This window comes from Helianthus annuus, chromosome 16, assembly GCF_002127325.2.
Source record: "Helianthus annuus cultivar XRQ/B chromosome 16, HanXRQr2.0-SUNRISE, whole genome shotgun sequence".
Classification (NCBI taxonomy): Eukaryota; Viridiplantae; Streptophyta; class Magnoliopsida; order Asterales; family Asteraceae; genus Helianthus; species Helianthus annuus.
In genome coordinates, this window is record NC_035448.2 from 135421617 (window position 1) to 135446143 (window position 24527).

The 24527-nt window shown below is 35.9% G+C and overlaps 2 long non-coding RNA genes across 2 annotated transcripts; both read right to left on the bottom strand.

The window, feature by feature from the left end:
• Positions 1 to 2772: 2772 nt before the first annotated feature.
• LOC110917024 lies at positions 2773 to 4514 on the bottom strand. Its single transcript, XR_002580245.2, has 3 exons — positions 4376 to 4514; positions 3832 to 3885; positions 2773 to 3086 (listed from the first exon to the last, which is right to left on the bottom strand). It is a non-coding gene; the product is annotated as an uncharacterized LOC110917024 (long non-coding RNA).
• A 10281-nt stretch (positions 4515 to 14795) lies between these two features.
• On the bottom strand, positions 14796 to 16594 carry LOC110916387. Its single transcript, XR_002579703.2, has 3 exons — positions 16371 to 16594; positions 16160 to 16216; positions 14796 to 15566 (listed from the first exon to the last, which is right to left on the bottom strand). It is a non-coding gene; the product is annotated as an uncharacterized LOC110916387 (long non-coding RNA).
• Between the last annotated feature and the right edge of the window lie 7933 nt (positions 16595 to 24527).

The following is a 24527-nucleotide window of genomic DNA, read 5'->3' on the forward strand; positions in this document are numbered from 1 at the left end:
TTTCTATTTAGCATCCACAAGTTAAACCATTTACTAACCTTGCTAATTTGGCACCGACCAACGTGTAACAACCCGAGTTGACTCGCTCCTTCACGAATCCGTATCTTAACAGGGTTGATCTTTTCCATCTGGTATCATGAGCTTTCATTCATGAGCATTCTTTTACCGTCCTCGGTAGATTCATTGCATCATGATTTCTGCCAATCTCATTATAAAATTAGGGGTTTACACACTTCATTCGATTTTATTTAAACATGATGTTTATCACATGACCTCGTTTATACTTCAATACTTTATCAATTCCTTCTTAAGACATTAGTGTGTTAGTCCTATTCATAACAGGTCAATACATGGCCATTTCTTAATATATCATTCTTGTTATTTATATATATATACGTATCGAGGTACATGTTTTAAATCCGTCCCACGGATTTAAATGTAACATCCATACCCTTCATTCCTTCTATGTTTGAATCCATCTAACGGCTTCAAACATATCTTTCGTACCTTTTCTTCCTTACATGTGTTTTAACAAAAACTTAAAGTTTTACCTGCCTTCAGCAACAAGATTTTAAAGTTAGTCATCTCAGTTGTCGAATCATAATCACATCATTTTAATTCCATCCACATATGAGCTTTCTTCTTTCTTACACATTCGACTACCCAAGTAATTGGGTTCGGCGTAAACACTCTCAAAGAGAGTTAAGCATACACATTCGACTACCCAAATAATTGGGTTTGGCATAAACACTCTCAACGAGAGTTAAGCATACACATTCCACTACCCAAATGATTGGGTTTGGCATAAACACTCTCAACGAGAGTTAAGCATACACATTCCACTACCCAAATAATTGGGTTTGGCATAAACACTCTCAACGAGAGTTAAGCATACACATTCCACTACCCAAATAATTGGGTTTGGCATAAACACTCTCAACGAGAGTTAAGCATACACATTCCACTACCCAAATAATTGGGTTTGTCGCTTTTAACATAACTTCTTCTTTCATTCCGTATAACGGATTAAGCTTCTAGCATTCATTAGAGCATTCAAAATCACTCGTTCAAAACAGATGGTAGCTTATTCTTATTTGACTTGTTCGCTAGAACCGGTCGACTCGCATAACTTTTCATAACCTTCGTTAGCATAACCAAATCCGCAATGGTTTGCTATTTCGCATTCGCTACAACATAGCGCCCACCTGCTACCCAGTTCTACCGGACATACCTGCAATAATTGCCACGGTCTCACGAACGTCATATGCTTCTTGCGTACTGGCCAGGTGCGCAATTCACACACTAGTTTCGTGCCTTCATGTAATCATCGCCTTATGCCCGAGAAATGGGTCTCAGTTTCGTGCATATTTCTAAAACTCCCCCAAGACCACATCATTGTCTTTCGTTTAATAATTACTCCCCCAAGAGACCCTTTCCCTTTCTTTCGACATCAGTACTCATGCATATTAGTAGTGTGTACCTGGGGTTAATTTGCCTATTTGCACCTTTGCCCGCCTTAGCGTTCATCCTATTTTGCATTCACGGATCATCCTCTCCCAATTCTTAAGCTTACCTTGCACATAACATACTATTAGTTCCCTTCAAATACATAACCTAACACATACTTACATTTGCTTTTGCCTTTAGGCCTCGATCGAGTCTTGGATTGTACGGGTTCTTGGTCACGAGAGCACACCGGTTTGAGTTCAAGCATTTGCCTCCTTTTACTTGATTCTCTCAAACCAGGGCTCTGATACCAACTTTTCTAAATTTTACTTTATCGCTAATGGTCTACGTAACTCTACATAACTTATTATATCTTCTAATAACTTGACAAGAACATAAAACGGGCATTTCCGAGAAGTACGGGAACTTAAATTATAATTCACAAGCTTTCAATATAACACATAATTCGACCTTTGATTACAACATTTGTAATCATGCATTTCAAGTTTCTAATTCTCTACGTTCCATTATTTATTTCGTGTCGTTCTTTTTCACACCATTACATGCCTTTCATTATATAATGGTTCATTAGTCTGCGTTTACTTAATTCACATTCTTACATTTCAATTTTTGATCTTTTAAATTTCATAACTCTTATCTTGTCATTTGATTCATCACTTTCGACTCTTTCGAATCCATTCCATCGTAACCACTAATTGTGGTTACATACATCTATTAGGCCTTATATGGACCCTACATAATCATTAAATAGGCTTTCGGATAACCCGGTAACTCTAAATGTGAAAAACAAAATTTTTCAGCAGATTGCCTTTACACAACCCGTCGGCGACGCCCAAGGACCCCGTCGGCGACGGGCCCTGTAAAGTGGCGTCGGCCACACTTCCCGTAAGCAGTCGAATAAGGCGTCGGCTCAAAATAGGGGGCGTCGGCGACGGCCAGAAGCCCGTCGGCGACGGCCTCCCATTTGCTGAATTCGCTGCAGACTTGATTTAGGCCTTTTTAATCATTTTTCGGGTCTGTTCCAGCCCTACAGCCCCTGGAATTCATCGTTTCGCCCTCTATAATTATTCCTTCACATACTTAACTTAACTTAACTTTATTTCTCAAGCACATTACATATACTTGCATTCATCAAGAACTTAAATTGTTACCTCGTTGGCGATCTTGGAGCGAGCACACCTTCGAATGAGCCGTCGGTTTGAGTTCAAGCATCGTGTCAAAAGCTCGAATCCCTCAAACCTAGGCTCTGATACCAACTTGTAAGGTCCGCTTTTCCGTAATAAAATAAACTACTTATAAAAATAATTTAAAGACATCAACATACCAAAAACTTAATACATAACGAAATCCTTACAAAAATTGGGCATGACCCGTTCGTAAAACGAGCATGCCCCCTGTTTTTAAGTTATTAAACTAACGACAATCTACGACCCATTTAACTTTAAACTTCCCAAAACGAAGACAACAAGTTTTTAAGTGTATGACTTCTAACAAGATTAAACAAATTAACAAGACATGGACCCAAAAAGTGTGCATATATCTAGCGGAAGCGCTTGGTATAATAAAGCATGGACACGTGCTCGCTCCATATCTCCAATTCGCCTAAAGTGGAGTTTTACCTACATTAACAACCAAATTTTAAAAGGTTAGTTATCACACTAGTTAAATCATAATTCTTTCGTTTTAACTTCATACATACAAGAACTTTCATTCTTTTACGCATACGACTACCCAAATAATTGGGTTTGGCATAAACACTCTCATAGAGAGTTAAGCATACACATTCGACCCGTTTAAGTGGGTTTGGCATAAACACTCTCATTGAGAGTTAAGCATACACATTCGACCCGTTTAATTGGGTTTATTGCTTTCAACATAAATCTTTCCTTTCCATCCGCATAACGGATTAAACTTTAAGCATTTGTCATAGCATTCATGACCACCCGTTCAAAACGGGTAGTAGCTTATTCTTACTCGACTTGTTCAACTAGAACTTGTCGACTTGCATAGCTTATCATTACATCCATATCAACCGAATCCGCAAGGGATTTGCTAGTTATTTACTAATCACCATAGCATTTTGACAATAGTTAATTAAGATGTTATAACAAAATTCTAAGTAAGGTTTATTTGTATGTAACGAACATACACAGTTTTCCATACCCGGTTCGACTAAAAGTACCGGGTATGATGCATTAACTTTCGTATCATAATCATTTCTCAACATCCGCTTATGACGGATCTAACTTTACTTTCAACAAATCGGATATCTCAACGCTCACGGTTCCAACATAACAATTTAATACATTAGAGATTATTATACATATGACAACATAAAAAAAACATAAGTGTACACTAACGTACCTCGATCTTGTGAACCTTCCGATTTCCTAGTTTTGGGTCCTTCTTCCTTTACGCCTATAACAACACATTCATTCTTTTATTTAGTATCCCAATATTTCATTCCATTATCTCGCAAATTACACATATTTATTCTTTCAAACATTTCATCAAACACTTGGCGGGTTTCGCATTTGTGGGACATTAAGTACAAGCTTTCAAAGCATAATTCCTACTAGTTCATTTCAATATTTATCAACAACAATCAAGTTCATAATATTCTCTTGTCCTACATAATTTTTGTTTAAGATTCAAGTACTACTACATCATCGTATATCAAATTTACACATGATTACTACTAATTTTTCCATCATTCTACACCTCTAATAATTCATATCAAATGGGTTATGCAATTAGCTTTTCAAATGATCGAATTCACGCATGAATACACATGATTCCTATTCTATAGCAAAGACCTAACTCCAATCTACACAATTACTTGTATCAATTCGAGATTGGGGTCATAACCCACTTCCTACAAGTCATGATTTCAAGAAATTGAACTTACCTTTTCAAAATCGAGCTTAGATAGGTGTAGATTCGAGTTCATGCAGTTGATTATCTTCTAATTTTCTACCCAATTTGGTTGAATTTGGTGAACAAGGGTTTCACCCTTGGTTCCCTGCTTTGATCGATCCCCAGTACCCAAAAATGGGTGTTTTCTCATTTTTTTCCATTTTTGTTTATTATAAAAACCCTTTAATTCTCTACTTACACATTAAACCCTCCACTTTGAAAGAGAGTTTAGTTTAGGCTTTTCTCATTATCCTACTAGTATTTGATACATTTACATTTACATGGTTAAACCTTTAATAAATTTAGCTTTATGTCTAACGGTCATTTTTGGGGTGTTACAAGTCTACCCCCCTTAAAGGAGGTTTCGTCCCCGAAACCTTTCTCATTCCAACTAGACCACTTCTACTCTTACTTTTTATCTATTCATTCACGACTCTTAATACAACATAGATGCATTCGGGATCTTGGCCAGAGTTTCATTCTTGCATAAACGTATTTGTACGCATTGTCCCTCCGTTCTTAAATCAAGTAAATTACTTTCATAATCACATATAAGTCAGAATCTGATCCAGAGCTCTTATTAGTGTCGTTTTCACTTTATAATGCTAGTTCCTAGCACACATCATCACTGGCAGTTCGTTCATTGAAGTTTATTCAGAATGTATACTATTAGTCGTACAAGCTTATGCTTACGACTTGTTTCTATCTTTCTAAATAAGCATAACGTATTCATACATTTACTAATATAAATAAATCGATTTATTTCATTCTGCACACGAATCATGCACGATATGATTCATTATTGTAATCATGAGCAAACCCTATTATCCCATTAATAACGTTCTTCTAATTACTTTCTTGTTCATAGGAGGGCTGAGCATAACATCTTACGTATACTATAAACATTTCATGACTTAGTGGTACTAATACAAAGCTACCCACTTCCTAATTACTTTTTCATACTTAATATGAGTATAAAGCATCATTCTACGGTTACTACCGTCGCTTGAACTAATTACAGTTTGATTTTAGCCTCAAATTTAATCCTTTGCACACTTTATTATTAGCTCCTTGCGTAAACTACTTATGATACAACTAGGTATGTTGTGTATGAGCACCATACGAGCGTTTAACCAATTCAGCTCAAACTTTCATTTAAGGCCTTTAGACCTCCCTCTTAACGACATTCATACCTTCTCACGCTGACCATTACAGGTCGATCTTTGTATACCATACCATAATTATTCTACCATTCATTTTGTTCATACTTACAATTAAATCTATAGATTCTTAATCATTAATCAAGAATTAAACATTTTACTAACCTCGCCTTCAATGCATAAGTCAGTTATCCGTGTGCCGGATTGATCCGCTTCTTTATATGTACCTCCCGTACCAGAATTGGTCTCATTCATTCATAAAATATGCTCCCACTCGTGAGCATCCTTCCACTAGCTTCATTACTATCATCTCACGAAGAATTCCATTATATTTATCTATGAATAAATTGTTAGCACATAACTTTTCATAATTGCACCCTACATGGTATTTGTTCGCCTATTGGCTCTTTCACAATTTTCTTACGTACATGCTAAAACATTTCTTACATTCCATTTCTTACATACTATCCTTTCATTTTATTGGTTATTTCGTCAACTTTCACAGTTTGACCTTTCACGATCAGACTAACGCCCCCTTACCTATTGTGGTTGCATCGAGGTACACGTTCGTATCTTATACTTGCATAATTGCAAGGACTTCATTTATTTCGTTTGACTTTTCGGAAGTCTAATTGTAAATACATTCTTACATATGGGTATCAGTTATCCTATTCTGACACATCATTCTCTAGTCGAGCCCTAAGCTCTTATTAAAAATATAATCTTTTTATACGTACCTGGCGCGGGTCAAAATCCTTGACTCGTTATTTATACTTTGCGATGGTTAATGTTTTCCAAACTGTGACAATGCATGCCCATACATTATGCTCACCTATAAGTAATAAACTTGACAAGCCGAACATTAAATACCGGGTTCAAATGGCGATCGCCATTTGACCCGTATAACTTATTTGCGTTTGGTACTTACTTTTTATTCTCACTTGTTCAATCCGTCTTCACTTACGGATTCGAACTTTTAATTACTTACCTTTCATTCTTACCAGTTTGAATTCAAGTAAAAGGAGGCAAATGCTTGAACTCAAACCGGTGTGCTCTCGTGACCAAGAACCCGTACAATCCAAGACTCGATCGAGGCCTAAAGGCAAAAGCAAATGTAAGTATGTGTTAGGTTATGTATTTGAAGGGAACTAATAGTATGTTATGTGCAAGGTAAGCTTAAGAATTGGGAGAGGATGATCCGTGAATGCAAAATAGGATGAACGCTAAGGCGGGCAAAGGTGCAAATAGGCAAATTAACCCCAGGTACACACTACTAATATGCATGAGTACTGATGTCGAAAGAAAGGGAAAGGGTCTCTTGGGAGAGTAATTATTAAACGAAAGACAATGATGTGGTCTTGGGGGAGTTTTAGAAATATGCACGAAACTGAGACCCATTTCTCGGGCATAAGGCGATGATTACATGAAGGCACGAAAATAGTGTGTGAATTGCGCACCTGGCCAGTACGCAAGAAGCATATGACGTTCGTGAGACCGTGGCAATTATTGCAGGTATGTCCGGTAGAACTGGGTAGCAGGTGGGCGCTATGTTGTAGCGAATGCGAAATAGCAAACCATTGCGGATTTGGTTATGCTAACGAAGGTTATGAAAAGTTATGCGAGTCGACCGGTTCTAGCGAACAAGTCAAATAAGAATAAGCTACCATCTGTTTTGAACGAGTGATTTTGAATGCTCTAATGAATGCTAGAAGCTTAATCCGTTATACGGAATGAAAGAAGAAGTTATGTTAAAAGCGACAAACCCAATTATTTGGGTAGTGGAATGTGTATGCTTAACTCTCGTTGAGAGTGTTTATGCCAAACCCAATTATTTGGGTAGTGGAATGTGTATGCTTAACTCTCGTTGAGAGTGTTTATGCCAAACCCAATTATTTGGGTAGTGGAATGTGTATGCTTAACTCTCGTTGAGAGTGTTTATGCCAAACCCAATCATTTGGGTAGTGGAATGTGTATGCTTAACTCTCGTTGAGAGTGTTTATGCCAAACCCAATTATTTGGGTAGTCGAATGTGTATGCTTAACTCTCTTTGAGAGTGTTTACGCCGAACCCAATTACTTGGGTAGTCGAATGTGTAAGAAAGAAGAAAGCTCATATGTGGATGGAATTAAAATGATGTGATTATGATTCGACAACTGAGATGACTAACTTTAAAATCTTGTTGCTGAAGGCAGGTAAAACTTTAAGTTTTTGTTAAAACACATGTAAGGAAGAAAAGGTACGAAAGATATGTTTGAAGCCGTTAGATGGATTCAAACATAGAAGGAATGAAGGGTATGGATGTTACATTTAAATCCGTGGGACGGATTTAAAACATGTACCTCGATACGTATATATATATAAATAACAAGAATGATATATTAAGAAATGGCCATGTATTGACCTGTTATGAATAGGACTAACACACTAATGTCTTAAGAAGGAATTGATAAAGTATTGAAGTATAAACGAGGTCATGTGATAAACATCATGTTTAAATAAAATCGAATGAAGTGTGTAAACCCCTAATTTTATAATGAGATTGGCAGAAATCATGATGCAATGAATCTACCGAGGACGGTAAAAGAATGCTCATGAATGAAAGCTCATGATACCAGATGGAAAAGATCAACCCTGTTAAGATACGGATTCGTGAAGGAGCGAGTCAACTCGGGTTGTTACACGTTGGTCGGTGCCAAATTAGCAAGGTTAGTAAATGGTTTAACTTGTGGATGCTAAATAGAAAGTTACATATTGAATGATGTTTCTATGTGAACTGGTGGTACTGAAATAAATTAGTACCACCAATAGTATACATTGGAATAAATTCCAATGAACGAATCGCTAGTGATGATGTATGCTAGAAACTGGCGTTATAAACTGAAAACGACACTAATAAGAGCCCTGGATCAGATTCTGACTTATAGGTGATTATGAAAGAAATTTATTTGATTTAAGATCGAGGGACAATGCGTACAAATACGTTTATGCATGAATAAAAAAAAAACTTGTGCTAAGATCCTGAATGCGTCGATATTGTATTAAGCATCGTGAATGAATAGATGAAAAGGTAAGAGTAGAAGTGGTCTAGTTGGAATGAGAAAGGTTTTGGGGACGAAACCTCCTTTAAGGGGGGTAGACTTGTAACGCCCCAAAAAACGGTTATCAATTAAAATAAATGAAAATGAACAAAAAGTAACCTAGTTAATGGGTTATGATAAGAAATAAGTTAAAAATTTGAATTAATGCTTAAATTAAATACTTATCAATTTAGAAGGGGGTTAATGTGTAAGATTTTAATAATTAGGGTTTCATAGTGGTAAACCCACAAACACACTCCTGTGTGCGTACCTGGGAGCGAACGAACAGAAGAAACAAGTGTGAAAACCCTTGTTCATGCTAATCTACTCAATTAATCAAGAAATTCAAGTCTAAATCAGTTGCATGTCTCAAGATTATCGATTATCTATGCATACATGGTGAAGTGGTAAGTTTAATTTTTGAAAAGATGAATTCTAGAATAAGGGTTTAAACCCAAATTCGATTTCTTGTATCTATTGTGGGAAATCTGAGTTAGAAATGCTTCCTAGGACAAGAATCATGTGTGATTTTAGGTTGCATGAAAGAATGTAGTGAAAACCCACTATGTGAAGTTTGTGTTATGAATATGAAGATTATAGGAGTGATGAATATATGTAATTTGGCAAGTAATTCAGTTTGTAGTATCCGAATGCTAGATAAATTGATATTGATTAAAGGAATTGTAAGAATTAGATTGAGTAATGATGACATATATAGGATGAATTAGCAAATCGTGCTTTGGATGCTTGTACACTATGCCTTGTAGATGGTACGCACGCAATGTGTTCGATGAAATGCCTAAGTGAGTTTAGTTATGGTTTTTACATGAATACTTGTTAAGTCGATGTAACTTCTTTATGATAATGGCGTATGTGATTACTAGACACCATAATGAACTATAAGGAATGTAAAAGTAATGTTTTTGAAAGCTAAAGTATGGTTTGTGTTAATTTGATGATTAGAGGAGAAACCCGTTAGTTAGGGTGAAGATGATGACTAGAATCCCCACCTATGTTAAAGTCTTGTTGAAAAATTGATATATTATGTGGGTGTGATGAAATATTGTTAGATGAATTAGGAGAAATATGATGATGTTATGTTTAATGTTCATTTGGAATGATATATGATGATTAGTAGTAGGATTTGATGGGTTACGTATGAGTTTAGAAGATTTATGTATGAATTAGTTGTACGCTATGCTTAAAAGGTGGTACACATACCAAGCGTATGATAAGATATATATAGTGTCGTCCGTATAGTCGATTATGATGTTACGGGTATATAATGATAAGTCGATAGTTAAGTATGGTTAATAGTTGACTCTTGAAAGTCAACTAAGTATAAGAAACATGATTTGACTCGTTGTCGTAAATGTAGGTTGATGGGAAGTCGTATGGTACATGTTATAGCAATCCGTGTTAAATGTAATGACATGATGAGTTACATGAGTTTAAACGTATACGGATATGATTATATGAGTTATGTTTGTTAGAAATGATTAATGAAGGTTAAGTGTGAAATATGTGATTGATATGATTGTTATCATGTACGAATGCATATGCTAATAGGAGTGTGATCTTGATGAAAAGAGAGTATAGGAATCATGTCAAGACGGACTCAAGCATGAAAGGATAACGGGTCAAGAAAAGGCGAGGAATCGGATACGAGCACGGACGCATAAGGTAAGTGATTCCGTAATCACTTCTTAGTTGTTCATGTAATGTTATATGCAATTTAATTATATGTGATAATTGAGGTGAAATAGGAATGAATTTTATGATGTCAATGAAGTATTAAACGGATCTTAGTTTTGATCCGAGCAAGGTAGGTGTGACTAAGAAATTGTAGCTAAGTAGTGGAATTGGTTTCTTATGTAAGGAAATCCTTTGTTATTAAGGGTAGAGCATAGTTGACTAAAATACCCTTGATAGGTATTTCGGGTAAACGACCTTAAAAGTCATTTGGAAGTGAGTTATTCGATTAGGGTAATGTCTTTGTCTATTATGAAAGTAAAGTATAGGGTTTTGTATGTTATAGACCTTTTAATGTATAAATACCCATAACGGGTCGAATAATTCATAAGTGAATAATAAGCCGATAGTGTAAGTTAAGAATTTCCTTAATCCGGATATGGGATTTTAAGTTCATATGATAGAATATGAATTTACAAGCATGTAGGAAGAAACGGGAGGTTAAACGGGTAAACGGTTCAAAAGTTATGCGCGTTTTAGTGCATACGGACGACGAAACGGAGCTGCAGAAAAATGCAAAATCTAGAGGGCGTAGCCGACGGGCATGGGGGCGTCGCCGACGGGCTCTAGAAAATCAGTTTTTGTGCTGACGGGTTAATTACCTGTCTACGGGTTTTTGGGCTACGGGTAAATGCAAGGCCCGTCGCCGACGGCCCTAGGGGCGTCGGTGACGGCCTTCCCAAGTCCCAAAAGCTGAAATCTTGTTATTTAAGTTAATTTATGTACCGTGGGCTTCGGTTTGATATCCGTGGACTACGGCGGACTTTCCAAACATGATTTTGAAGGTTCCTTGGATGTTTATGGGCTATAAAGCTAAGACTAAGACCCACGTTAATAATGTATGATTATGTAAGAGGTACGCGTGATCTAGTACGTGTTCGTTAAAGTATGTACATATATAGATAAGCAAGATTGTGTGCTTGTATGTATTTGTATACGTATGTAGAAGTTATGTAAGCATGTATGTAGGCATACACGTATGTATGTTTATAACTCCAACTGTACATATGTAGTAGGATATGTAGTTATGCTTAATGATATGTATGAGTGTATGTACGTATGTCTAGTTGTAGGAAGGATATGTAAGTATGTAGTTGTGTATGTAGGTATGTATAAGGGTATGTATGAGTGTATGTACGTATGTAGATGTATATGTATGTGGGTATGTAAGTACATATATGTGTATGATTTAGACACATTGAGGATTAACGTTATTAATGGTGTACCTTGAGAATGATAAGTAATGCAGGTACATTTATGAAGCTTCGCCAGGAAATGGATACGCAGATGAAATGCTTGAAGTTTGATAAAGAACGAGATGTGAAGTGTATGCGAATGATCTTGTTTATACATTGTGTGCTAATGTTTTTGAATGTATGTGGTGAATGCAGGTTGTGCGGGTCACGGAGGATCATCAAGGAATAAAGATCGAAGACCGAGTCACTTAAGGGATTGTACGGGGTTGTCTAAGGATGTAAATTTGTTGTACATAAGCTATGAATTATTCTATAATAGAGTCAGTTTGTTGTATTCGATATAAAAGAGTTATTTTAAAAGTGAACTTTCAAGTAAGACGTAAGGTTTATAATGAAAGAATTTTTATGGCATGAACTTCCGCTGCGACTTTCGCTAATTACGTGTTAGGGCGTAACAAGAACTTCCGCTGCGACTTTCGCTAATTACGTGTTAGGGCGTAACAAGTTGGTTGATTTTTGAACTGGTCCCCATACATCAGAGTAGACAAGTTGCAAAGGTTTAGTTGCACTAAAAGAGTTTGAACCAAAAGGTTGTTTTCGACTTTTATTCAATGAACAGGAAGTACAATGAAAGGGAAATTGCAACAATTTATTAGAATCATGTCCTAAAGTCCGAAGTAGAGCTTTGAAGACTTTGAGATTCGGATGTCCTAACTTATGGTGCCAAGAGTGAAGAGAAGTGACTGATGTGGAGTTTAGTTGCATGTTGGATTGTAGAGAATGGGCCGCAGCATAGTAGACATCATTGGCGTTGATTCCCTGCATGAGATGCGCCCCCGTGCGAAGATCCTTAACCAAAAAATGATACGGAAAAAATTCGACAGAAACATTGTTAGTTTTACACAACTTTGCAACTGAAATAAGTTTATTGCGAAGATTAGGAACATATAAAACATTATTTAGATGTAAGGAACGAGTGGAAGTGGGAATGTGTGTGTGACCAATATGAGATATAGGAAGAGTTTTACCGTCTCCTAACACAATCTCATCGGGTCCTCCGTACTCCGAAAGGGTATGTAGTGGTGATTGAACCGGGGGATGTGCATGGTCAGACGCACCGGTGTCGAACATCCATGGTTGAAAAGCACCTGTGGGATTAGCCGCGGTTGTGTTAACAACCGGGTTATTGGCGTGTGTGGGCATGATGGAGATGTTATTCTCACGAAGGAATCGACTCAATTTCCTGCATTCTTTTGTGTCATGCCCCGGGATGGAGCAGTACTGACAAAATGTTGAAACACGTGAACCACGAGTATTGTTGTTATAGTTGGAAGGATTACCTTGGTACCTGTTTGGTTTCGGGCCATTATGGTAGGTTCGGTTGTTGACGCGGTTCTCGGAGGAATAGCGAGGAGGAGGGCGATTAAACTGCCTTTGGGTGTTGTTAACCGTTGCGATGGCGATAGATGGCTCGGTTGCTTTGAGAGATCTTTCAAAGTCCACTAACTTATCATAAAGTTCATGAAACGAGATGGATGTGTTGCTGACCCTGAAGGCTGCTGTGGCATGTGAATATTCATCTCCAAGTTGATTGATGATGTGAACAATCAGATCATCATCATGGACCGGATTTTGAACAAGAGCAAGTTCATCCGCAATAGCTTTCATCTCGTGTAGGTACTTGGTAATGGTGCGGCTTCCTTTGGGATTTTTGGCGAGACGTGATTTCAACGAGATAACTCGAGATCTCGAGGCGCTTGCATAGCTTGCATTCAGTTGATCCCAGGCTTGTCGAGAGGTCTCTGCAGAGGAGACGAGTGGCTGGATCGTGTCGGATAAACTGCTAAGAATGGCGCTGATAATGATTTGGTCATGGCGGAACCAGAGCGTATACTCCGGATTCGGTTTTGTAACGTCATTGTTGATGGTTTTAGGCGGGGGTTCAGTCTTTCCTTGGACGAATTTGTCAAGGTCAAGGCCAATGAGAGTAGATAAAACTTGTTTTCGCCAACTCGGAAAGTTTGTAGAGGTGAGTTTGATGGGGAAGTGTGTACCAGCAGTGAGTTGGATGACAATAGAGGTTGCCATTGATGGTAGGGTTGAAAAGAAAGAAAAAAAAAGGATAGAGGATGAAGGATCGTGTGGCTCAGAGGAGCTTTGAGAGCTCTGATACCATATCAGACCTTGAATTATTTTGTGAAAAACTATATTTACAATGGAGATACAACATGCCTTATATTGGCGATGGTGATACATGGAAAGGAGAAATTACAGGATACGATTACGGAAAGTAAATAACAACTTTGACTATACAATAAATTTGAATTTTAAACTTGCGTTAATTTGGTATCCGTAATACATTTCAACATCAAAACCAGTGTGATAACCGGTGGCCATTACAAATCCCATTCGATAGAATTCGTGTAGCACAGATCGAAGATGTTAAAGAACAAAGTTTTGGTCACGTACATAAAGTGTAGCACAGATCGAAGATGTTAAAGAACAAAGTTTTGGTCACGTACATAAATTTAAATAAAGTTTCTATAGTACTGAATAAGTGTTTCGATAGAGTTTGAGCACCCTTTACACATGAAGTCAAGAATATCACATGAAGAAGCACACAAGACAAGAATTATGTTTACTCATACAAGATAAGGGCATAGACTTAATTGCCCGGATGGAGATACAACATGCCTTATATTGCGTATATTTGTTGATATGTTACGAGCAAGTATTATAGGCTTCGAGGGAAGTTACGATATTCATATACCATTCGATGAATTCTTGTGCAAGGTGGCTACTTTGTCCACTAGTACAAAATAATTTTTTTGGTATTGTATTTTATACTTTATTTTATGTTGTACCATAGAGCACCAATAAATATACCACCAAATAATGGGATTTGTTGGTGCTGTGCAATAACAGCACCATTAAATCTCCAAATACACCACCAAGAAATCAATGACAGAAACACAAGTCCCACCACCATTAAATCTCCAAACACACCACCAAAAAATCAATGGTGAACACCGGTCACCCAGCACCATGAAATCTTTAAACACACCACCAAAAAATCAATATAGAAACTAGCACGTGTCAAATAATAACAAATCTATATAGCACCAAAAAAAACATGTATCCATAGCACCAACAAATAAGACAAGAAAAAAATATAATTTTTTTTATATTTTTGCAAAATTCCAGAATTTTCGGTAATATTTCCCAATATAATTTCAATTACACACAAATAGACATGCTCACGACAAAAGTTAACTAGTATTAAATAACTCGTTCAAGTATATCGAATTACAAAAGTCTCAATGAAACACAAACGAATGCTTACAACATCAAAACATCTTTTTAATAAATCCCAACATTAAATCTACCACTAAATTCTCGATTTGAGATTCTCCAAAATACCATTCTTCATTCCAAAGTTAAAAACAAATAAATACAAAAGTTAGATTGCAAGTATATATAATTTAACGCAATAGACAAAGTTTATGAATATTTACAAAAACTCACTCAGTTAACCAAATCATGTTGTATAAAGTCAATAAACAGTTGCATATATTTGATTACCATATACCCACGTTCCCAATTGCCTTTCTGTTGTTTGCACTACATTATACTCACAATGTAAGTACTATATTGGTGTCCATCCATAGACAATACTGATCCTAGGGCACGCAAAAATAAGAAACAGTTAGAAAGTGCACAACCATAATGCAATTGTAGTGAAATAAGAGTCAAGCTTAAGACCCGATGCAAGATCTTTATGTGCGAAAGGTACACGATACCCGCCGTATAATAAGTAACTGTCACAAAAGACCTGCAAAAAACTGAGCTCGTACATGCTTGTACTTTCAAGATTCGCCAACTAACCAAGAAAACACAATTCCCAGATAGTAGAAGTTAACTCACATGATAAGGGCATGTAAAGCAAGTTCCTTTTCCACTCCCAAAAGCTAGAAGCAATCCATGCTGGTGACAAACCACTACAGAACAAAAATTAAGAAAGTGTGGTCGTATGCTTATTGTTTGTTCTTGTACACGAAATGAAATACTACAAATAATTATTAAGATATCATGTTACATTCAAATTATAAGAAAATTATGTGAACTGTTCCTTTTATTTTAATTTGATTGATGTAACACAAAACAAAGCAGGAACCATAGTTGATATAACAAAACAATGTCAAAATAAGCTATAGGCATTTGATCAAACACCTTATAGCATGCCTGGAACAATCAAAACACATGCAAGATACAACTCATTAAGCATAAAGACACATTTAATTCACGAAGAATAAAGTAAAATCATAACATAAACCGTAAAGATAACAAAAAAATAATAATACCATAAACTTTGATTCATCATATCACCATGAGTCCATAGACTTCCTGAACCCACATAAAGTGAATATGTAACAATGGGAAAACAATGAATAAGCATTTTGTTTTTTTGAAAAATTGAATTAAAAAACGTGAAATAACCTAAGGCTAAACAATAACCACAACTTTTCGTAACAATCTACAAGTCTACATAAAAAAGAAAAAGATGATTAGCACAAAATCCAAGAGTGCTCACCTGAAACGATGAACAAATTGAAATAAAGAACTCATTCTTGATTAGTTGATCCTTCCACTGCACGATTAAAAGACAAAAAAATCCAGCCAAACCTTTTTTTCAAATTTTAGAGCACTATTATGTTCAGATCTCATTTAAAGAGGTAAACCTGAGATTAAAAGCTTAAAGATGATAAGTATATGAATCTTAAAGTATAAAATTAATAATTTACCGACGACCGATGAGACCAGTATAATGCAAAACTCCGAAGTTGTAACGAGTGTATGCCAAGGGAGATTTAGAGAAAGAGAGAGGATGTGAGATAAGTGAGATGGGGTTCGTCCCCAATGACTCCAATATGCTGCTTGATACCCTTAAACACATCAGATAACGTGAGTAGAGGAGTGCCGCCCGGGAACGACGGTTAGGAAGTGGCAAAGGGTGGGAGTGAAATTTAGGGGCATAAAAACCTAATTTGAACACTCCAAACATTTGTATGGGAGGGAAATCTGATGGCGAGAAAATTTTATGGGCGGGAAATTTTAATCTTTTAGCGTCATTAATTTTTTTTTGAACCGCAATTTTTGGATCACTGACGGACCATTGGAGTATCATCGTGTCACGAGCGGAACCACCCGATCATATCTATCTCCACTAGGCATAATGCCTATACACCAATTTAAGATGAAACCGAATAAATATGGGAAAACCCCTTTTGTGGGAATCGAACACAGGACCTATTGGTCCCAAAGCCTTATCTCACCCCCAAGATACCACTAGGCTATAAAGCCATGGGTAGCGGCATTAAAATTTTACAGAGTATTTTGAAGTTTTAGTAATTGCATAAATTGCTGTAAGTCTGTAACTTTCAGGATCATATGAGAGAACCCTTTAGACTGTGGGGTATGGGGCTTGGGTTGGAGCGTGGCCCAAAGAACGGGGGTTTGAAGCCGGGCGTGGGGCGGGCTAGCCATCCTATGTGGCGGGCTCCTATTCGATTTGTTGGCCATGTCATAGCGGGGCGGGGTAATTTAAAATTTAAATTGTAACCGTTTGGCCAAGCCAAACGGTCACACCAACCCAACAGTCAACATCCACTATAAATTTAACCCCAACCCCACTGGCTACCCCATCCCAAACCATCGCTGTCTACCGCTACCCCAACCATAACCCACTTGATCGAACCCGCTATCCCAACCCACTTGATCGATGGCCTCTTGGACCCACGAAGAAGAGCTAGCTCTCGTCACAAGCGTCGTTGACGCTATGAAGGGGCGACAACCCGGTCAAACACGATATTGGCCGTAAGCCTTCGCAAGCTACCGACATAACGTCAGACACGACCGACACAACTTAAACGCGTGCCAACATAAATGGCGCGAGCTACGGCCCAAGCTTGATCGTTTCAAGGCCTACTACGAAGCCGTTCCGAGCGGTGAGTTAAGCCACGAGGACTGGGTGGCGGTGGAGAACATTGAGTTTCGGGGCAAGGAGCGAAGGTCGTTCGACAAGCTCGCGCTTTTTGAAATTTACCTAACGCTCTAGGTTTTTTTATTTTGTAATTGTTTTTAGGTTTTTTTTTTTTTGTAATTTTTAGGTTTTTTTTTTTTAATTTTGTAATCGTTTTAAGGTTTTTTTTATTTTGTAATTAATAAAATTTTAGGCTTTTTTTTTAATGTTGTGTGTATTCTTTTTTTAATTTTTTGTAATTTTTTTAATAAACAGCCAAGCCACGTCCCAACCCAAGCCCCGCCATACCCCACGGACACGTCACTCACCGGTGGGGGGGCTCGAACTCCACGTGTCAACTCATGCCACCAACCCAAGCCCCACGGTCTTAGTGGCATCGTAAAGTGCCACTAAAAACATTCATCAATGACATAAAAGGTAAATGCCGCTAAAAATACATGTTAAGCATATGTGGCATACGCATTGTGCCACTAAAAGCTAAATTAGTGACATAAAAATTAAATGTCGTAAAATGTGTGCCACTAAATGGCATTTTTTGTAGTGTTTCTTCAAAACAAACATAAGATACGGTTAAGAAGGGGAACCACATCTTTTGAAAATACCATAGCATCTTTTGATCACTTTTGTACTAGTGGGCTCGGCTTGGTTTTTAAAGAAAGTTGAATAAACCCACCAATAGCTACATATAACAGTATATATTCAATTAAAACATAACAAATGAAATATTAAATAAAAACATATCGTCGACAAAATACCTTTAATTGGAAATGCTTATTTTAATAGTATTGTAGATTGAAGAAGATTGAGCACAGATAAGTTTTTGGTGCTATTTTTAACTTCCAGCCTCAAAAACTCAATTTTGTGGTGTATTTTGGTGCTATTAACAACTTTCACCATCAAAAAATTAATTTTATGTTGAATGGTGCTTTGTAATCTATTTTTTGGTGGTGTGTTTATTTATTAGTGTTGTAATGCTATTATTTGGTGCTTTTTATTATAAGATAACACCAAAAAATGAAATTGACACCACCAAAAAATTGGTTTTGTACTACGTCAGTCTTGTATGCAAGAAAGTGTGGATCACCCGTTAATTTGTTGGGGCAGGACCGACTCAATCATTTTGAAGGCCTAAAACGATCCGTAATTTGGGGGCTTTTTATGAGAAAATAATTATTTTACTTATGATGAACAATGAATAGATTATAACTAAAGAAAGGAAATAACTAATAAAAATCAATATTCAAATTTAACAATGTTCCCGTGTGTAGCCTTTTTCCTACTTTTACACCATGACACTAAATCATAATAAGAACCATGAGTTTCAGGTAGGACTCAAACAAAATAAAAATTTTGACACATAAACATACAGAAAGTACTTGAAATCGCTTATAGTAAAAAGAAAAAAAAAAACTATATGTAGCTGCATCAAACTCAAACCACAATGTTTTCTTTTTCTTGTTATATAAACCGAAAATAAACCAAATGAATGTAAATCAATTGTAACCAAGAAAAGGAGATTGACCTCATAAATAACGTTAAAAGATTTTGTGTAAATTTAAGAAAAACTAACCTGATTACGTAAAATATTTCAAGCCCGATTTACCCGTATAACAAAATTAGGTACTGGAGGCCCTATTTAGGTGTCGGCCTAAAGCAAGGGCTTGACTTGAATTACCCTAAAGTTGGCCCTATGTTGGGGTGAGGTTTGTCAAAGGAAGAGTAAAATGACAACTTTTCAAAGGAGATTTGAAGAAATGTTTTGATTTTAAAGCATTCACATCTTTTCCATCAAATTTTGTGGGGTGGTCTTTATATTATAAAAAGTAGTTGTAAGTGGAGGTGAGAGAAAATGTTACCTTTCATCTGTATATTTGGGAGACACTGTTCACCTTCTATAATTTTTAATATATTTTGAAATTAAAGTGGAAGAGAGAGAAATTATAACGATAAATGAATAAAAAATATTATTTAATTGAAAGAAGATAGAAAATATCATTGTTTTTAGTATGATTATAGGATATATTTGACAGAAAGGATGCGAATACACTAAAGGAGGTTGAGAATAGCTCAAGGATGATTGAAAGCCTATGTAGTTGACCATAGGAGGTTGTTATTATAGTATGAAATAAAGATTATGTGAAGTTAAAAGTTTCCTTGTAAGATTAGTTTTGGTAAACGAGGTTAATTTAATAATAGGGCCTTTCAAATTAAGAAATAAGTGGATATTGCATATCAATTTTAAATTATTGATGAAAAGAGTGGGATTCAAACTGTTACACATGAAGAAATGCACCTGTAAGACACGATGTATGGATCATTGGTTGGGTTGTATTTGGATTGATGAGAGTATTTAAATAGAGAGATAAATAAATCGGATCACTCAGTGTTCAACGGAAGCATATAGAGGCCTTGACAAATGGTGGAAATTAGAAGATAGAAATATATGATAGTTATCTATCTTGAGGTTAAGTTATTCTACAAATACTGCTAATTGTAAAAAGTGTAAGAAGGATTTATAGAGTGACAAATGTTCAATAACCTAAAACCTAAACCCATGACACCACCACCCAAAACCTAAACACTCACCCCCACCCCCACCACCACCCAAAAACCTAACCCCCCCCCCCCCACACACCCACACACACCTCCTCTCAACAAAAAAAAAAAAAAATAATTTTTTTTTGGTGCGTGATATGGGGTGGGGGGGGGGTTTAGGTTTTTGGGTGGTGGTGGTGGTTTTTTTTTTTTTTTTTTTTTTTTGTAGTGAGTTTTTTATAGAAGCCTTTGTACCCTTCTTACAATACGAAGCATTTGTATTTGATCCTAATCCCTATCTTTTGATATACACCGTTTTCCAAGAAAAATAACTATTACAACGCGGGATAGTTGTGACATCTCAAAAATTTCATATACTTATATATTGAATTATTATATACGAAAGAACTGAAGATGTTTGTTCAAGAAAATACATGATATATGTATTGTAGAAATATTTTTTTTTTCATACGAAGAAACACCAAGTTAATTCGTAGGTTAATTTGTGGGATTAGATTTGTCTAAATGAAGGTTAATCTTCTTTCTTCCTCGGTTGATTACTGCAAATCCTGCAAAACAACACAACACCATGAAGCTCGTTACAAGGAAGAGGACTATGGGGGTTTTCCCTTGTAACCACCATACGACGTGAGAATAAGAACTTGTTTTGAGTATAAAAAGTGTGTGTATTAAGTGAGAGAGCAAGAGAGCGATCCTTAAACCGGCCTGGAGATCAAGTCCTCTATTTATAGTGTTAGGAAGTTATTTGTAAGTATTGAAGAAAATTATAATCAATTTGATCATATGCTGAAGATAAAGTCAAAAAGATCAACAAAAGGAAGATACAAGATAATAGGACAAGAGAAGAAGGAAATACACATCTTCAACAAATATTAGAATCTGATCAGAATTAAAGGAAGACGATTAGAATAAACCAATCTGATAAGTCTGATGATAAATCTGGTGTTTATCATCAGAATCTGGTAACTTCTGATCATCAAAAATTCTGATGATCACTTCAACAGATTTTTTATAAGAGGGCAATCAGAAATCCTGATGAGCCAACTTGTCTAAAAGATAAGGTTTTGCCACATTTGTGAAGTAGCAAGTTAACCTTGATGGATTCAATGAATATGTCAAAAAGCTACTTTATGTAGAGCAAGTGCATGAATAAACAAATGTTTATTCATGACAAAGACTTTCTATAAATAGACAAGTCACCACCGAAGGAAAATGAGTTAAGCCAAGCATTCATTACATACAACAAAAATCCATTACCCTTCATTACAGAATTCTTAAAGTATTCGTTTGTAGTAGTCAATAACCACACAATCACCTTGTAAACATTGTTTTTTCAAAGTGATATAAACTTGAAAATTCTGTAGTTGTATTTCTTGAAAGTTTGATTTCCATTTCCGCACATTATTTTCATACTTGTTGAAATCAATTGCGAAATTTAGTTAAAGAGCATCATTATCTGGGAACAACAATTGGTATCGGAGCAGATTGAATAAACTATTTTCAAATGATCAATTGCTCCTTTTTTATAACAATCTTTTTAACTAAATATGGCAAACTTTCAAACATGGAACAATGCTTTCAATATTGGATCTATGTCAAAGCCTTCGACTTTGGCCATAGAGGAGTACCTACAATGGAGAATTAGGATGGTCAATTTCCTAAATGGACATGATCAAGCTCTGTTTCAATCCATTGAGAGGGGCCACATACACCTACTGTTGAAATCCCATTTGTTCCAGCAACTGGGCATACACTAGAAATACCTGTCTCTTTGGCTCCAAAACAAGAGATACATTGGAGCAAAAAAGACAAGGATAAGGTGGAAGCTGATGAAAGGGCTAAATCACTTTTGATTATGACACTTTCTAATGACATAGTTTCTAAGGTAGATGCATGTGCTTCTGCTAAGGAAATATGAGATCAGTTGGAAAATCTTTGTAAAGGAGGAGAAATAATGAAAGAAACAAACATATAAATTGTGTCTCTTCCTATGAAAGATTCAAAAGTCTTTCAAATGAGAATCTTTCTGAAACATATAATAGATTCACTAAGCTTTTAAATGATATTAAAAAATTTGGTATTGAGAAATCCAATGATGAGAGAAATGTAAAATTTCTGGATGCTCTACCAATGACTTTAGCATCCACCCTAGAGTTGAGAAATATGAACTTACATGATCTCTATAGTATTCTTGTTCCAAGAGAAGAAGAAATCTATGAAAACTCAAACCAAAAAGGAGGACTTATAGCTCTCATCTCAAACTCACAAAGAGCAATCAATTCTGATCCACAAACCTCTAAATGCCAAAGTTTAGAAAATTCTTATACTTCATCAGATTTTTCTGCATTTGCTGAGGCAATTGCTTTGCTCACCAAGACGTTTGAGCAAAGATTAAGAGGAGGGAGTGATAAAGGGAGAATGGAAGGAAGATCAAAGGATAAAGGAAAAGCTGATATAGTGTCCTACAAGTGCAAACAAAAGGGACACCATGCATCAGAATGCAAAAACAAAAGGCTAAAAGATGTTGCTTATTATGAGAAAAAGCTTGAGGAAGCCAAGAGACAACAGCAGGTTAGCCTAATTGAAGGAACAGATACCTGGCTAATAGATGATTCTTCTGATGAAGAAGAAGAAGAAATGGCAAACTTCTGTTTTATGGCAAAAATTTCTGATGAAGATTCTAACACTTCAGAACATAAGGTAAGCACAAATGATCTTGATTTAGAACATTAGCTAAACAAGCTTATGAAACATTTTGAGATGTTACAAGAAAAACAAATTTCAAAAAATAAGAAATCTGATGATTTGCAAAAAAAATGTTAAATAAAGTCAAAATTGAAAATCAATTACTGATTGAGGAAAACTTGATAAAAGAAACAAAGATTGAATTTCATGAAAAAGAAAGGAAGGGTTTATACAAAAAAATTCATGACAATGAAATCAATGTAAAAGGTTTTCAACAAGCCAAAGAATTCATAAACTTTATTGAAACAATACCAAAAAACAAAGGTGAAAGATTGAGATATGTAAAAACAAACATTAGGAATCCCACCACCTTTGTAAAAGCATCAGACCAAAATTCTGATAAAATAACATCAGAATCTGATGCTGAATAATGCAAATCAAAAAGTTTTGATAGCTTTTCTTTACCTTCCAAATACAGTTCAAAAGGAAAAAGGCATGAAACTAAACAAAATTTTCCTGAAAATTCAAAAAGAATTTATCCTAAATTCCAAAGAAACATCAATCTTCCATCACAATCAAATTTGTCAAAAAGTTCAGACAAAATAAATTGTATGTGTGTTGAAATACTGAAGCTAATTCAACAACACCTCTCAAAGGAAAATCAATATGTTAATGGCTTAGCATTTAACATAAATTATGTTGAAAATTATTCATCTTAAGATAAAAACTTAAGTATGTTTTCATCAGAAAACGTACCCAAACAGGTTTGGGTACCAAAAAACTCTAACCTTACCATTTTAGGACCATCATGTGTAGCAGATCTGGTAACGCGACTCAGGAGGCTCCAAGCACATGGCTGGGGACATGAGCTTACTCAATAATTTTAAACAAAAACTGGGTAAATTGGTAAATTTTAGAAATGGGGTGAAGGAGAGAACATTGGGTTATGGTAGTATTAAGTATGGATCTTTAGCTATTGAGAAGGCTGCCTATGTAAAAGGTCTGAAATACAATCTACTAAGTTGTGGATAATTTTGTGACAAAGGCTTCCAGGTAACACTCTTACCAGAAAGATGCTTACTAATTAGCTTAGATGATAACAAAATATATTTCAGTGGAAAAGGGATAAGGAAATCTATCTATTACTTTGATTTTAAAGAGGAAATTGAGCATCCTCGATTGTATTTATTTTCTAGAGAAAATAAAGGTAATAGTTGGTTCTGGCATAAAAGACTGGCCCACTTAAATTTCAAAACTCTAAACCAATTAGCAAGTAAAAATGTGGCGAAAGGTCTACCTTTTATTTCATCCAAGAAAGATAAAATATGTGAAGCATGTGAGCTGGGAAAATCAAATAGAGTCTCACATAAAACATTTTCTGAATTTTCAATCACTCAAAATCTAGAACTTTTGCATATGGACCTTTGTGGACCTGTCAAAACGGCAAGTTTTTCTGGAAAGAAATACATTTTGGTCATTGTAGATGACTACTCCAGGTACACTTGGGTTGAATTTCTGAGAAAGAAAAGTGAAACCCCAGATCTTATCATAAACTTTATCAGAAAAACAGAAAATCTGTTAAATTACCTGTCAGAAGGATCAGATCTAATAATGGAACAAAATTTAAAAATTCATAACTTGAGACTTTCCTGATAAGCAAAGGAATATCTCATGATTT